The sequence below is a fragment of the Camelus ferus genome, chromosome X (assembly GCF_009834535.1).
Source record: "Camelus ferus isolate YT-003-E chromosome X, BCGSAC_Cfer_1.0, whole genome shotgun sequence".
Taxonomy (NCBI): domain Eukaryota; kingdom Metazoa; phylum Chordata; class Mammalia; order Artiodactyla; family Camelidae; genus Camelus; species Camelus ferus.
In genome coordinates this window covers 2,061,389-2,077,664 of record NC_045732.1, presented here as the reverse complement: position 1 = coordinate 2,077,664, position 16,276 = coordinate 2,061,389, and positions in this window count along the sequence as shown.

Genomic DNA, 16,276 nt, shown 5'->3' with positions numbered 1-16,276 from the left:
TTTCACTATAGCTCTTCCTACAAAAGAAAACAAAATTGCTAGCTTTATATGTCTATTTTATTTGTGTTTCTCCCTCTCCCCTTACCCCTTACCCCTTTCGTAATTACATGCATAAATCAATCCCAGGGGAAAATGTGGCTATAATTAAAACACTATATTAGCTTAATCAGAAATAATTAGCCCCTTTGCAGTTATCTCAAGATAGAGTGTAGATGATGATGGCTACGGTACCTTATTTCTCCTCTGTGCCACTCTCAGCTATGGTGGCAGACTGAAAAGTAACTGACTGGTTACCATGGTTTCCAGTGGAGGCAATGTACCATGTAATTATTGCATACAGCTATCATTACTAAATTTTGTATAGCATTTTGATGTAATTCAATAAATAGTTTGAGTCATAGCTCTAGAAGGAGGTGCAACTGCTTATAGGGTAATGTTTCAGGGAATATTACATGAAATATTTTTTTCTATACAGGTTGCCTATCAGGGACACTGATGAATAAAATTCTGTAGTAGTTCTAATTGCTTTACTCCTATCACAAGAAAAATTGGTAAAAGGAAGTTTCAGGTCTGCCTGGGTAGGTAAAGTAGTGTTGATTCAGGTACTAAATGAACCAAAACCTTCATTTGGTTTTGAGCTCGGTACTTAGTGAATCTTATTTCTTTAGCAGCCTTTAACAATGAAATAAAAACGCATGCTTTGTGAAACATATAATAGGGAAGAAAAAAGAGACTTTTAAACCAATCTACCATCTCCTCCCTCCCTACAGATTCCAGAGCAAGTTTCCCCAATTTGTCACCAAGTGCTAACTAATTAAGGAGTTGTCACTTTCCTGGCCTTCTCTCAGTGCTGTGCACACTACAGGATATAAATGTGGGTGTGAGGGTAATCCTTCATTATATATTCAAGGGAATTGCCAAGTGTTTCCATCTGTATTGTTATCATTTGAAGATAAATCATTTCAATTTATTTTAATAAAAGGCAAGCAGACATGTATCTATGCTAATCTTCTTCATGCCTTTGATAACCCCTACTTTTAATCGATTTTCCCAATCACTTGCTTTCTGTATTACTGTGTTAGAAAGCCAAAGTCTTAACTAAGTCACAAATTGGCACCAGCACATGGAAATGGAGAAAGACTGATGCAAAACTGTCCTTAACCTTTTTATGAACAATGTATCCTTCTATTAAATTTTTAATTCATCAGAAATAATGTGGGATACTTGTAGGAAGCAACTCATCGACTTCCCTATCTCATATGTTCTCCTTGTTTTTCTCAAGTGTATGTATGACTTTATGTCCTCTCTGTTACTCAGCATGACGTGGAGTGGATATGAAGAAGTACAAGAAAGGGGTATTTTACACAGTTCCTTCTCTCAGGAATTCTGCCTGAGGGAAATGAGAAGTGCACACAGTACAGGCAGCATAGTAGGAAGAACACAGACATCGTAGTGTATCTAACGTAGAACAAATAAGACCTTCTTGCCATTTTACCTACAGTGCTAATTCACCTCTCTGGGCCTCTAGTCTCCTATGTCAAGTGGAGGTACGCAAAGCTGGCTGAGAGGGTACATGCAAGGATTCAGTCTGATAAAATAGTATGTAAAGTGTATAAGTACAGTATGTGACACATTGTGGGTATTCATTATAATACAATAAAAATAATGATGGTCACATATTTTACAGAGATACTGAGCATTATGTAGTTGGGTGGAAAAAGGAATTGGAGTGATTGGGGAAGACATGGATGAAGTAGGATTTAAACTTAGACTGGAAGGGGTAGGTATGCTCCAAAGGTATGGAAGCAAGGGGAGTGTTTGAAGTGAAGGAAATAGCGTATGCAAGTATGTGGCTATCTTCACAATTGATTTTTTCCTATCAATTTGACCTTTAGAACTCAATTGTGAAAGAATTGAACTTTGTTTTAGTTTTCAATCTATGTTTGCTTTTCTACACCTGTAAGGTCATGTTAAGATTTTGTCATGTTGTTTTCTTGTTATTTAAAAAAAAATAGTAAGCACATTTTCTATTCCCACCAAGTATTGGGTGAAAATATCCTGTGGACCACTCCTAGGACTGCCAAGAAATCAGTACACAAAGATCCACATGTGAGCAAAATTTGGAAAGTGGATCTCTTCTGCAGCGGTTTTTCTTTAGCCCATTCTGCTCCTGTGTTCCACCTTCCCCTCTCTCTATAGTTATTCCTTTAATCCAGTTGCTTTATATTGTGCCTTGCTTGTGCTCTCCCACCCTATTAAAGCAATCTGATAAATGAATGTCACTGAGCCCAAAAGATGTCTGGCCATAAATGTAGCGCCACTCAGGAAGTATTGCATTTTCAGAGTCAGGCCAGAAAGAAAAAGTGAACCCTTCATGGTAGGTCCTGTTTTAGGTGATAACTCAGTACTCCTTAAAGTATCATGGATTGGTGACAATCAACCCCAGCTTTGAATAAGGCAGGTAAGCTAGACATCTGTATTAAAAGTGGGGGCAGCGGTTAAGCCAAATAAGAATGGGGAACTAATGAAGTATGTTTTTAAGGAGATGAGAGTGTAGTTGAGTGGACTCTTTCCTTGGGAATGGACCTTCATGGATATCATGTTGGTGTGAGAGTCAGCTTTGCCTTCAGAGTCATGGAAGTGTGTCTTTTCCTGTCCCTTACCCCACTGTACCTACTGAGAGGTGCTCTGAAGAAGAGTGTGTTGCACGTGAACGGTGCTGAGCCAGACGAGCGTTTAAGAAATCTGGTCTGGACACTGCAGTAGACACTGTGATGTGCTTCCCAGATCTCTCTTCACTGAAAGATTTGTTTTATCAATTGCTAGGAGGGCTGTCAGCAAATAGCCTTCAGGAATTGCCACAATTGTGGAGGGCAGTCTTGTTTAAAGTCACATCCCTTCTTGTGGTGGCTTATTCCACTGACTGATTGATGTTGAAGTACAAAGGTGTGGGCATCTTGGCTGACCTCAGGACCACTCTGTGGGGCAATTCTAGCTCCAGAGTTCAACGTGGGTTTGGCTGAGGCTGCCATTTGGCCTGGATTGTAGCTTGACCTCTCTCCCTGCCCACTCCTGGGCATTTACTTCTTAAATAAACACCCTGCATGTGGCAAAACTTTACCTCAGAAGGCGATTACTAGGGAACCCAAATTGCAACAAGATCTTTTCCTTTAGGTTGTCAGTTCCCTGACCAGTGTAATGTGGGACACTGATGTGCAATAAAGGAGATTATGCGTGTTGAGATATTCATTTTTTGAGCATTCAGCATGACGGCATGGGCCTGGCCTAGAGCAAGTGGAAACCCAGCTGGTCATCCAGAGTTACTAAATACCTTGACCACTTATCCCAGGTGCTGTGCAAACAGTTTTTATTTTGTATATGATCCATTCCGTGTATAGGTTCAATAAAGACACTGTGTTTTCAGGAATCCTCCAAAGATACCATGTTATTCTAGGAGGCATAGTTAGTTTTTGCTATTATGCATTATCACCTCAAGGTTGACGTATTTATCAGTTAAACAGTTAGAAACTGAAAGGAAGAACCTAGAATTCTGAGGGACTGAGACATATGATAGTTGAGTTTTGTTTGGGAAATAAAAAAGGTTGGGAGTCGATATTGAACATGGAGAAATGTCAAGTTAGGGAGACTTTACAGATTCTTTACAAATAAATCAAAATAGCTGAAGTTCTCGTTTAGCCTGTGTTCTGCTGTTGCTTTCTCTTTTTTCTACCACCCACTCAGATTTCTGCATCTCCAAGAGCTGCACATAACATTTTTTCATAATACATTATATTAATTTCACAGCTACACTTTAAATAGAGGCACAGCTGCACTTGTCATTGAACAGTGTATGAAATAACCTTGGAGTAGTAACTGTTATTTATTCTTACTGTAGCTTGAGTTTAATTGTATGTGGGTTTTGCCTTAACTTATAAAAGGTATTTGTACAATCCTCATTAATAACTGTAATTCCAGAAGTTAAAAGTTATAATAAGAGTTTGCATTTTGATAACACTGTTCATACTAGTACCTGAAGTACTTTAAAAAAAGGAATTCTAAAGGGCAAAACTGCTATTATTTGGGTTTTAAATATTTGTAGGCTTTGGATAGAAGGAATTATTCCAAAGTCATTTGGGGATAGAAAAGGGTTTTTCTTTGTTTACTTCAGCTCCCAATAAGGTTGCTTCCTTTAGAAGAGAAAGAACAACATGGCAGTGCTGGCAGGGAGGGCTAATCTTGCATACGTTTAAGCTATTCTTGAAGTTATTGCAATATTATATTTTAAGCTGTCTACCAGTGGTGTGCTGGAGCTGGTTCCCACCACCTGGAGACTGCTCACTGTGGCATATCTTTTCTCAGTGCTGTGTCCAGTAGCATCATGTTGGTAATTTAAAATTAGTTATGGTCAAAGTATTTATACCAGTGCAAAAGTTTTAAAAATCAGGACTTTCCCCTACCCTATCCCAAGAGAGCTAGTTGTTAAATATTTACCGGTGTATTACTGCCATCTACTTATATCCTGCATGGTACAAATTATAGTCTTACATGGAAAAAATTTAAAGACATAGTATATAAAATGCAAAAGAATGGGTGATTAGTCCTTTCTAAAGTTCAAATGCATCCAGAATCTGGCATCTTGATGAAGGCTGGATGAACACATAAGTTTTGGGTAACTTCAGGAAGGTAACTCCTCTGCATCTTATCCTATGCCTCAGATTCAACACTCTCCAACATTAATGCCTCTTTTTATGAGTTTTCTATGGCCAAGCTTATGTTCACTCTAAGAAAGGAAACAAAGCACTTTCCTCAGGGGACTGAGGTGACTTTGCTTTTGAGTCTGAAGCTATTGTATCTGAGGTGAACAAGAATGACTTCATTAATGTGTGATTAAGCTCACTTGAATTTTGGCACAAATCATTTGCTTAGCTTTAAGTATGTTTGTTCAGGGTGTAGCTAGAGGGTGATGAAGGAGTATCTAGCAGTTGATGGGTAGGGAGAGATCATGATATGCCCATTCAGAAAGACGGTTAGAAATCTGAAAATCCTACCACTATCCTATGAAGCCACCCTCTTTCCCTGCTCAGGGTGTGTGAAGTCTAGCATTATAAGACACTTCTCAGCATAGAAATTTTGCAGGTGATATTTTAACACAATTTTAACATAAAATATGAAACTTTCCATGTATCTATACTTTGACTATTACATTTGAGAGGTTTATAGTCATTATATGCCCTCCATATTGCTCCTCACTGAACCCTTGATAGTTCTTTATCTTAATAGGTATAATTACCTCCATACAGATAGCCCAAAGTATTATAAAAAGATTATAAACTTGCCAGTGCATTTGATTGTAATATCTGTTATACTATACAAAACAAATGAAAGCTTGAAGTAATAGACAGTAAGTAAAATAATGATACAAATAAGACTGTGAAAAAATGGGTTAAGGCGGCAAGATCACAGAAAATTCCTTTCCTAAAACCTCATAACTAAACAGAAAAAGTAATTTTTTTGTCCAAGAAAGGGTCAAAAATAAATAAGCAGAAACTAGGCAAAGAAAATAAGACAAGCTTATGACATCAAGTTCAAAACGGGTGTTACAGTTGAAAAATTGTGTTCTAGAGCAGCAGAAGGTAACACTTAGCAAAGGAGGATTCAATAAAATCCTAAGAGTTCCCCTTAATACCACTCAGCTTGGGGGAAAATATAGTAAGGAGATAAACAATACTGGGAAAAATCAAGATAAAAATCTGTAACTATATGCTCTTACATTCAGGGGCAAGAAGACTGTGAGGTTTTTTTTTTTCCAAGGAATTGTGCAAAGTTAAGAAAACAGTCTCAGTGGATTGGGCCTTGGTACAGGATTTCAGAAGAGAAATGTTTAATGTTTCCCAATTTTTTTCCTTAATATTTTCAAATTTGACACTATTGACGTTTTAGGCTGGATGATTCTTTGTTGTGGGGGCTGTCTTTTGCATTGTAAGTTGTGGTGTCCAAAAATGTTGTCAGACACCACTAAACATTCCCTAGGTGACAAAATATCTGTGTGCGAATCAGTGCATTAGATGCGTCTTTTAGAAACAAGTTTTTTTGTGTGTGTGACAAAGGAACCGTTTTATTCAGCATTTTCTTGAGCTTCACTTTTGTTCTGTTAAGTTTTAGTGGAACTAAATTTAGTATTTCAAAAAAGTAGTTTGTCGTTTATATGAATCCATTGTTAAAGTAATTCTGCCTATTTATCTATGTCAATCAATCATGTGCCTATTAATCTCTCTTTGTATCTGTGTATATGTACAGGGAGATGCTCATAAAATTATAAGAGTAGATATGTGGTTGATGACATTTTAGTTTAATTTCTTTTTAAAGTATTGCTTGATTTTTTAAAGGTTAGCAAAATACATATTTTGGTAAAAAGTAAAACTATTACTCTAAAAATTATATAGATATGCTTCATTTTATAATTCATTTATATAAAAAAGCCTTGTCATAGTCTTTTGAAATATACATAGCCTTTAATACATTCTACTTTGTGCAACTGAATTGAATAGAATAATTGAAAAAATGTATTAAAAGATTGCAACACCAAAATTTCCAAAGCAGCCCAGATACCCTCCCTATTAGTAGAAAATCAGCTTAATAAATGGTGATATAGCCTATTCAATAGAATTATAGTCAATCTATTGATAATAAGATTGCAGAGGAATATTTATTACATAGAAAGGTATTAATGTTACGTTAAATGAAAGAAGTAGGTTTTTAACTGTTAAAAACCTACTTTTAACCTACTATATTATTCCTTGTTCATATAAAATGTTATATTATAGGTATAAAAAAAGCTGCTACTCTACACATCAAAGTTTTTATCTCCAGGTGATAGGTGGCTTTTATTCATTATTTTTAATATTTCTACTTTTTATTTTCTATATTGGAAACTTTATTAAAATCATATTATAAATTTGTAGTAAGAAATACTATCAAATACTTTTAATCTCAGAATGAAGATACTATCATAGGTATCCATGCTCCTCAGGTACCCTTGATTTCCAGTATTAAAATATTAACCTAAATTTCCTCCTGACCTTCTTTGCTCAAGAGTATATGATGGGAATGGACATTAGACAAGATGAGTTTACAGGAATGAATGCTGATCATTTGTTTTGGACCAAAAAATTATATGACAATCCAATAAAACAGAACAGATCCTGAGAATAGCTCCTTAGGAAAAACAGCAACATCAAAATCCCAAGGAGGAGAAGATGGGCAGAAACATTTCAATACCTAGATTAATTGTGGAAGAGAGACAAGGACAGAACTAACCAGGAGAGAAGGATTGGCTTGGGGGTGAGGCACTTATATGCTGGGCAACCATATGTAACCAGTTTTCTGCTTCTTTCTGCTTCTGCTTCCTCACCTTGCACATGAGTGTGCCAATGCATGTACAGATCATTGGTGTACAGAACCCTATAAAAATGCAATAAAGCAGTCAGGTCCAATACCCATGGTACCCTGTGCACATCGGAGATGTCTCATAGAATTTCTAGGGCATCTTTTTCTGAAAACATTTATCTTAAAACATTTATTTTACAAATGAATCTTACTTTTTCCTTATTCATATAATGAACACACATTTATACATATATGTACGATTGTATACATACAATCATATGTATATGATCACTTGTATAGTACTGGATCCATTGGCAATTATAAACTACCACTCTTCAGCTTAATAATTTTTGTAACTTTGGTTTTTGCAAAGGATATTTTCTTAAATCAGCATTTATGAACTTTGTTTTTCTTTATGTAACTAAAAAGAAAACTAAAGATGTGGGAACTGAGAAACCTGGGTTGTATTCTTGAAATTGCCATTATGATTCATGAAGTAGTGATTTCTTCAACGAAACTAAAATATTGGCTTAGTTACTTTAAATTTCAAAATGGAAAAAAATGGTCTAGTACATGACATACTTCTATTCACATAGTCAGTAGCAGAGTTTACACTAGAAATCAAATATTCTGATTTGTGGAGAAGTATATGGACCACTAAATGGGTAGCCTCTTTCATGCATGCAAAGTACCATAACGTTTTTCTTCATTCTGTGTCTTAATTCACTATTGATCACCTTTGCCCTCATCTTTCAGCAAAGTCATTCCAAGCATTACAGTCAACTATATAGTGAAACCTTACGTTTTTCTGGAAAGTTGGTGCCTTCCTGGACACTGTCCATAACTATTTCTGGGTAAGAGTAGTTCAGAGTGGAGACCAGAAAAAGTACCTGCAATTGAATGTCAAGGGCATGGACAGTAGAATTTGACCTAGCAGAAAGCCCATGATCAACCTTCCAAGGCACTCAGAATAGTCAAACTACGGAAATAAAAGCCTATAAATTCAATGGAAAAAGGTCATCATATGAACAAGGCAGTATTTATTTTTTGTTAATTTCTCTAGACTTTTTAATGTAATTATATTAGTTGCCTTAGAGAGAGAACATAAGAACATAATGCTATGAAGCAGCCTGAAATTATAGTTACAGATAATTTCTGTACTATCTCCCACACCCCATTTACCCATTGATATTAGATCATCCTGGTTATTTGTAAGTTGCTGTTAAGTTTCTGTTGTAAGATTTCTGATTTGAAATGAAGAAAAATAATACAGTGCTAGTTCTCACTAACCAACCATGAACTGTGTTTTGGGTATTGCCTTTGAATTTTTTGAGCATTGTGACAGGCTATATAGATCTATTAAATTTCTTTGCTGATAGTAGCAGCATTTTATAGACTACTTCACTTGCCCTCTTCTTTGTTAGAGTTGAGGACTGAAGGAGCTTATGTTACCATGCAAAATAGCTGTTATACACAGGCCATGTAGTAGGGAGTCCAAATCCAACTGCTAACTAATTGGAATGTCTGTTTAACCCAAATTATGGGCAGATTCCTGCCAAGGTCTGTCTCTAAGTTTGTGATGATGTGAACATGTTCCTGAATAAAAAGAAAGAAAAGCATTTGTCACTAAAGGACAAATGAATTTTTATCTCTTCAAATAGCTTTTTTTTTAAGGTTTCTTGTGTTTATTTTTCCTGCTTAGCTGAAATGTTCGTAGTTTTTATACTTTTAAATATAAATTATTTTGTAGTTTAAATCGACATTTTCTTCAGTAGGAACTGGGACAGATGAAATTAGTTTATTGTTGTTGAATATTTCTATAAGAAATGTAAAATGATTTTCATCTGTAACTACAATTATACATCTGAATTAAATATAACTCTTAATAAGGTATTATGTATATCTTCTTTAAGAAAAATAAAAAATATTAATTACTACTTACCAATAGCTTTAGGATTTGAAAAACTAATAATCCATATTAATAATTATTATCAATCATAAAAATTTATATTAAGCCTACTATGTGTTAGGCTGGAGATATAGTAGTGAAAAAGACAAAATCCATGTCCCCACTGCCTTTCTGTTCTAACTCATTAAACAGTAAGTCCTGAACAAAGAGCCAAAGACCATAAAATGTCTGGGGAGTTCTGGTACTAGATAAGATTGAATAAGAAAATCCACTCTGTGTCTTGTGCTAAATACGGCTATAAAACTTGGACATAATGTATGGAGCAGTTATTTGAGGGCTCTGAAATGTAAACAATAGCAGGCAGAAGGGGAAAGAAGATCAGAATTAAAAATAGCGCTGAACTGGCAGTTAGTTTACCACTTTTTCTTCCTTGAGTATCTCCCAGCATGAAGACAATGCAGCCCAAAACCCAGAGCAGGATTGGGGTGAAGAGGGAGAGCTCCAGGAAAAGACCTCTATTTTTGCCTCTAGAAGTGGGAAAGAGGTCTCCTAATGCTCAGAGTTGGGCAATCTCCCACTTGTTTTTTTCTTTTCTTCATTTTCTCATCTCTCAGCCCAAGCAGTCCCATGGCATCGGATGTGAGAATACAGAGAACATGTGAGAGAGGGGAGTCTTTCTGATGGAAAAAGCTGAGATCCCAAGAGGGCAGGAGCAAACTCCTTTTGAAGTGTTTCTTTGTCTGTACTCTTGTCACTTAGTCCTAAATGCAACACAAGTGGCAGGAAATGTGTGGCAAAGTAAGATGAATAAAGCCACAACCTTCTGGCTAAAGGGCCATAATGAAGGGCACCAGGGCACCAGAAAGTCCTGGGGAAATCATAGAGGCAGGAATTTGGGAGACCAGCCTCTTAACGTTTGTTATGAACTCCCAAACTCATCCATGACTGTGTGCATGGATCTGTCTTACGCAGCCTACCATAGACTTTGAGAACTGAACAACAGGGTAGACTGGCCACTGGGTGGTGCACATGAGGGACAGATCCAAACAGCACTGAAAAGGCTTTGAAATTGGAACAGTCATTGAAACTATAATCTACGGAAGGCTGGCCAGAACTTGTGGCCTGAACCCAACCAGGTCAATTACCTACTAAAACAATAACAAAAATTCTCCATGTGATTTAAACATGATCCTTTCTTATAATGTGGTACTCAAAATGTCTAGAATATAATCCAAAATTATGTAGTATCCAAAGAGTGAGGAAAATTTAACTTGCATGGGGAAACAGAATCAGCAGACACAAACACTGAGATGACACAGTTGTTAGAATTTTCTGATAAAGACTTTAAAGCAGCCATTATAAAACTGCTGTAATAAGTAGGGATGACCACTCTTGAAAAAAAATGAAAGGACAGAAAATGTCAGCAAAGAAATAGAAAATGTAAAGAGAAACGAAAATTTTAGAATTGAAATAAAAAACAACTGGAAGAGTTTAACAGAATGAAAGTGATAGTGGAAAGAATCTGAATTTGTAGGTAGATTAGCAAAAATTATCCAACTTGAGCAGTTGAGTAAGAACAGATTAAAAAGTGAACAAAGTCTCAGGGACCTCTGAGGTAATAACAAAAAAGTCTTTGTGTCACTGGAAGCCCAGAGAGAATAAAAGAGTGAAAATATTTGAGGAAATAATGGTCAGAAACTTTCCAGATTTGTCAAAAGACATGAACCGACTATGCATTCAAGAAGTTCAGCAAACTCAAAACAAGATAAAGCCGAAGAAATCCAAACCCAGACACATCATAATCAAACTGCTGAAAATTAAAGTCAAAGAAAGAATCTTGAAAGCAACCAGAGAAAAACATGACATTATTTATCGGGGAAGAGTTACTCATTTAGGAGCTGATTTCTCATCAGCAGCCATGGATGGTAGAAGGAATTAGAACATTTTTAAAGTGATAAAAGACTTGTTCAGCCCATAATTCCCTATCTAGCGAAAATAATTCTTTAGCAATAAAGGTGAAATAAAGACACTCTCAGATGAAGAAAAACTAAGAAATTTTGTTGCCAGAAGACCTGCTATGAAAGAATTGCTAAAGAAAGATGTTTAGAAAGGAAGGACATGGTACCAGAAGGAAACTTGGAATATCAAGAATAAAGAGAAACATAACTGCTAAATATCTGGGTCTATATAATAGACTAGTCTTCTCCCATTGAGTTATTTAAAATGTTTGATGGTTGAAAGTAAAAATTACAAGGTTGTCTGATGAGTTTTCAATGTTATACATAAGACAATTACAATATGGGGTGGGGTAAAAGAACATACATGATGGAAAGACTTTTTCTTACCACCTAAAGTGGCAAAATAGTGATTCAGTGTAGACAAAATAAGTGCAGTATATATAATACAATTCTTAAAGCCACTCAGAAAAAACAACAGGAGATACAGTTTAAAAAAGAAAATAGAAACATTTTTTAAATGGGTAAAGGATCTGAATAGATATTTTTCCAAAGAAGACAAATAGCCAACAGCTTCATTAGAAGGTACTCAATGCTGCTAATCATAAGGGGAATGCAAATCAAAAACACAGTAAGATATCACCTCCACCTGTTAGGATGTCCATTATCAAAAAGACAAGAGATAACAAATGCTGGCGAGGATGTAGAGAAAGGGGAACCCTTGTACACTATTGGTGGGAATGTAAATTAGTGCAGCCACAATTGAAAACAATATGGAGGTTCCTCAAGAAATTAGAAGTAGAGCTACTTTACAATCTATCAATTCCACTTCTGCATGTATCTCTGAAGGAAATGAAATCATCATGCTAAGTGGAACAAGACAGATAAAGACAAATAATGCATGATATCACTTATATATGGAATCTTTTTAAAGTTGAACTTAAATGTTATCACAAAAAAGGTAAATACCAAAAAAAAAAAAGAAATGTGACAGGTGATGGATATGTTAACTTGATTATGGGAATCTCTTCACAATGTATACATAAATCAAATCATGCTGTACACTTTAAGTATCTTAAAATTTTATTTGGCAATTATAACTCAATAAAGCTAAAAAAACCAAAAGATAATAAGAGAGTACTATGAAGAGTTCTCCAAATGTAATTTCAGCAACTTCAATGAAATGGAGAATTCTTCAAAACTCAAAAATGGTCAACATTTTCTGAAGATGAAATAGATAACCTGAGTAATTCCATAACTATTTTTTTAACATTTTTTATTGATTTATAATCATTTTACAATGTTGTGTCAAATTCCAGTGTTCAGCACAATTTTTCAGTTATTCATGGACATATACACACTCATTGTCACATTTTTTTCTCTGTGAGTTATAACATTTTGTGTATATTTCCCTGTGCTATTCCATAACTATTAAAGAGGTTGAAGTCATAATTCTTCAAAAAAGGAAAGGCCAAGATCATTTCACTGGCAAACTCTACAAAACATTTAAGGAAGAAATAATACCAGTTGTACACAGTGTTTTCCAGAAAATCGAAAAGGAGAGAACACTTCCAAACTCATCTGATGAGACCAGCAGTGCCTTTATATCAAACCCATACAAAGACAGGACAAGAATAAAACTATAGACTAATATCCCTCATGACCAGAGACCTAAAATTCCTTGAGAAAATATTAGCAAAAAAAAAAAAAAAATCCAATCCACCAACATATAAAAAGAATAATACACCACATCAAGTGGGATTTGTTTCAAGAATGCAAGGCTGTTTTAATATTTGAAAATCAATTAATGAATTGTACCATATTAACAACCTAAATTTAAAAACTCCATGTGATTATATCAATTGACATAGAAAAGCATTTGACAAAATTCAACATCCATTATGAGAAAGCTCTGTGCAAACTAAAAATAGAAAGCAATGTCCTGGTAAAGGGCAGCTACAAAACTCCCAGAGCTGACATTACTTCCCCATGAAAGACTGAACACTTTCCCTCTAATACCAGGAACAAGGCAGAGATGTCCCATTCTCATCACTGCTACTCAATATCATACTAGAGGTCCTGGATAGTGGAATAAGGAATGAAAAACAAATAAAAAGTATATAAAGTGAAAGGAGAGAAATAACGACTTTCTCTATTCCCAGACAACATGATTGTTTATGGACAATATCCCAATATCTACAAAAGCTTTCAAAACTAATAAATGAGTTTAAGGAGGTCACAGGATACTAGGTAAAAACACAAAAATCAGTTATATTTCTATGTACTAGCAATGAGTAATGGAAACTGAAATTTAAAAAATCAATTTTAATCACTCCAAAAAATGAAATACATATGTATAAACCTAACAAAACATATGAAGGATACATATGCTGAAAACTACAGAACACTGATAACAAAATCAAAGAAAAACTAAATAACTGGAGAACATACTATGTTCGTAGATTGAAAGACTCAACATAGCAAAGATTTCTGTTTTCCCTCTATTGATTTATGTATTTAACAAAATATCAGAATTCCAGCAGGAATTTTTAGTATTGATTATCTCTTGCTGTGTACCCAAAATGTAGTGACTTAAAACAGTGCACATTTATTATTCACAGTTTGAAATGGGAATCTGGACAGGGGTTATCTGGCTTCTCTTTTACGAGTCTCTCAGATACTGCAATTGAGATGTAGGCTGGGCTATTGCCATCTTACGTCTTGACTGGAAAAGGATCCACTTCTAAGCTCATGTGGTTGTTAGCAGGATTCTGTTCTTTGTGGGCTGTTAGACCAAGGGTCTCAACTTCTTTGTGTTTGTTGTCTGGAGGTTATCCTCTTTTCTTTACCTTCTGGGCTTTTCCAACATGGCCGCTTGTTTCCTCAAAGCTAGCGAGAGAGAAAGAGTGAGAGAGAGGAGAGAAGACAGACAGAGGGCTAAAGAGAATCAGTAAATCACAAAAGGGTGATAGAAGCTGTTGAAAGGTATGGTGGCCAGGGAAGGCTTCAGTGAGAGGGTGGTTTTAAGAGTAAATGCCTGAAGGAGGAGGAGAAATGACCCAAGTGTCTCCCTGTAGGAAGAGATTTTCAGGCAGAGGAAACAGCATGTGCAAATATCTGAAGAAGAAATATGTCTGGAGGTACAAGGCAGAGCAAAGAGGCTGGTATGACAGGAGCACAGTAAACTCCAGGGAGGGAAATAGGGGATAAGTAAAGAGGGGTAACAGGTGGCAGGGGAGATTTGCTGGATGAATGTGCCAATGAAGCTATAGAAAAACTTTCATCATCTTTCTTCTACAACATGTTAATGTTTTTCATCTTTATTTTGGAGAGAAAATTATTTTGTGTCTGTTTTCGTGATCCATTGTCTACAATTTTATACTGTTATTTTAGCTCGGTCTACATTTCAAGTGGCTTCACTATTCCTTAATGGCTCATCATTTTTTGACAATTGAAGTTGGTTATTAAATTATTCCTTAGTGTTTCAGTTTTTGTTTCTCTGTTAAGATAGTGTTTTGTAACCCTGTTGCCATTATTGCCATTCTTGTTTCTGGACTGTTTGATGATTCCCCAACTCCCTCTCTGTTGTACAGTCCTGGGCAGGACTTGAAATTTTCTTAGGAATCTGACCTGAAGTTGTACATAATGACCAGTATATTCTATTGCAAGTTTGAAGAACACAAAATTAAAGCCCATGTGTTTTCAGTTAATTTTTTAAAAGCCTGAACTTTTATGATACAAGAGATATTTTACCAGTTTTAGGGATAGTTAATTTTGTAATTGATGATCAGCTCTTGAAACTGCTACCTGAGGTGAAAATAGTGCACTGGTTCTTTAATTTGAACTTGGAACAGAGTAGTAGTTTTTTCTCTGATCTTCTTACAGACTTAATGCTGAATATTTATGATTTTTTCATACACAGAACTCCCTAACCATAGCTGAAGAAAACTCAAAATGGTAGAGATGATCCAAGTTGCAATTCTTTTCAGATGCTGGAAAAAAACAGTTTTAGTGTATGAATAATGATGTGTAATATGGAAACCATTTATTTCACTAAGTGCTAAAACAACATGTGTCAAGAAGATAAAGTTCCATTTTCCCGTCTTCCAGAGCTGGAGCAGTCCTGAATGAACTGTTGGGCATGTGTTTTATTGTCAAAGAAGAAGGGGAACCTTCTTCTTGGCAGTGGTAGGTTCTAACCCCAGAGATGAAGTATCAACTGAATGGGAGGCAGAATCCTTACAGATCCATTTAGTGTGCTCATTTTCCTCTCTTCAGACTGTCCCATGCTGAGTATATGCCAGGCAGATAACAGCCTATCTTATTTTTAAAGACCTATTTCTTCTTGCAGGCAGGATTTCTTTATGGGAGGGGCATTGCATGTAGATCAGCAAATAAGCATGCCACAGTACTGCGTTAGAATGTTTTCTCTTTGGGAATTCTGTCAGATAAACTTTTCAGATTGGTTTTCATTAAATGCTAAAGATAAGGTTTTATATATAATTTCCTGCTAATACCATGTATGTACACACATATATAAAATATACATTGTATCCAGTGTTGAATTTTATATACACATACAGTGCCTGCACGAAAGAACAAGAGTTAAAGAGTTGGAGTTAAGGAATTGGCTCACATGATTGTGGAGGCTTGAAAATCTAAAATCTGATGGGGTAGGCCAGCAGGCTGGAGACCCAAGGAAGAGTTGAAGTTGGGTGCAAAGGAAGTATGCTGACAGAATTCCTTCTTGCTTGAGGGACGTTTGATCTTTTTTCTGTGAAGGCCTTCAGCGTACTGGCTGGGGCTCACTTATGGAATAATCTGTTTTCTTTGAAGGCCATCTATTTAACTGTCAGTCTTATCCAAAAACCATCTTCATAGAAACATCCACAATACTGTTTAACCAACTGTTTGGATACTGTAGCCTAGCTAGGTTGACACCTAACATCAACCATCACAATAATTTTGCTTAAATTGTTCATTAATATTGTTTATGTTCTTACAAAAGCTGTAAACTTAATTTATT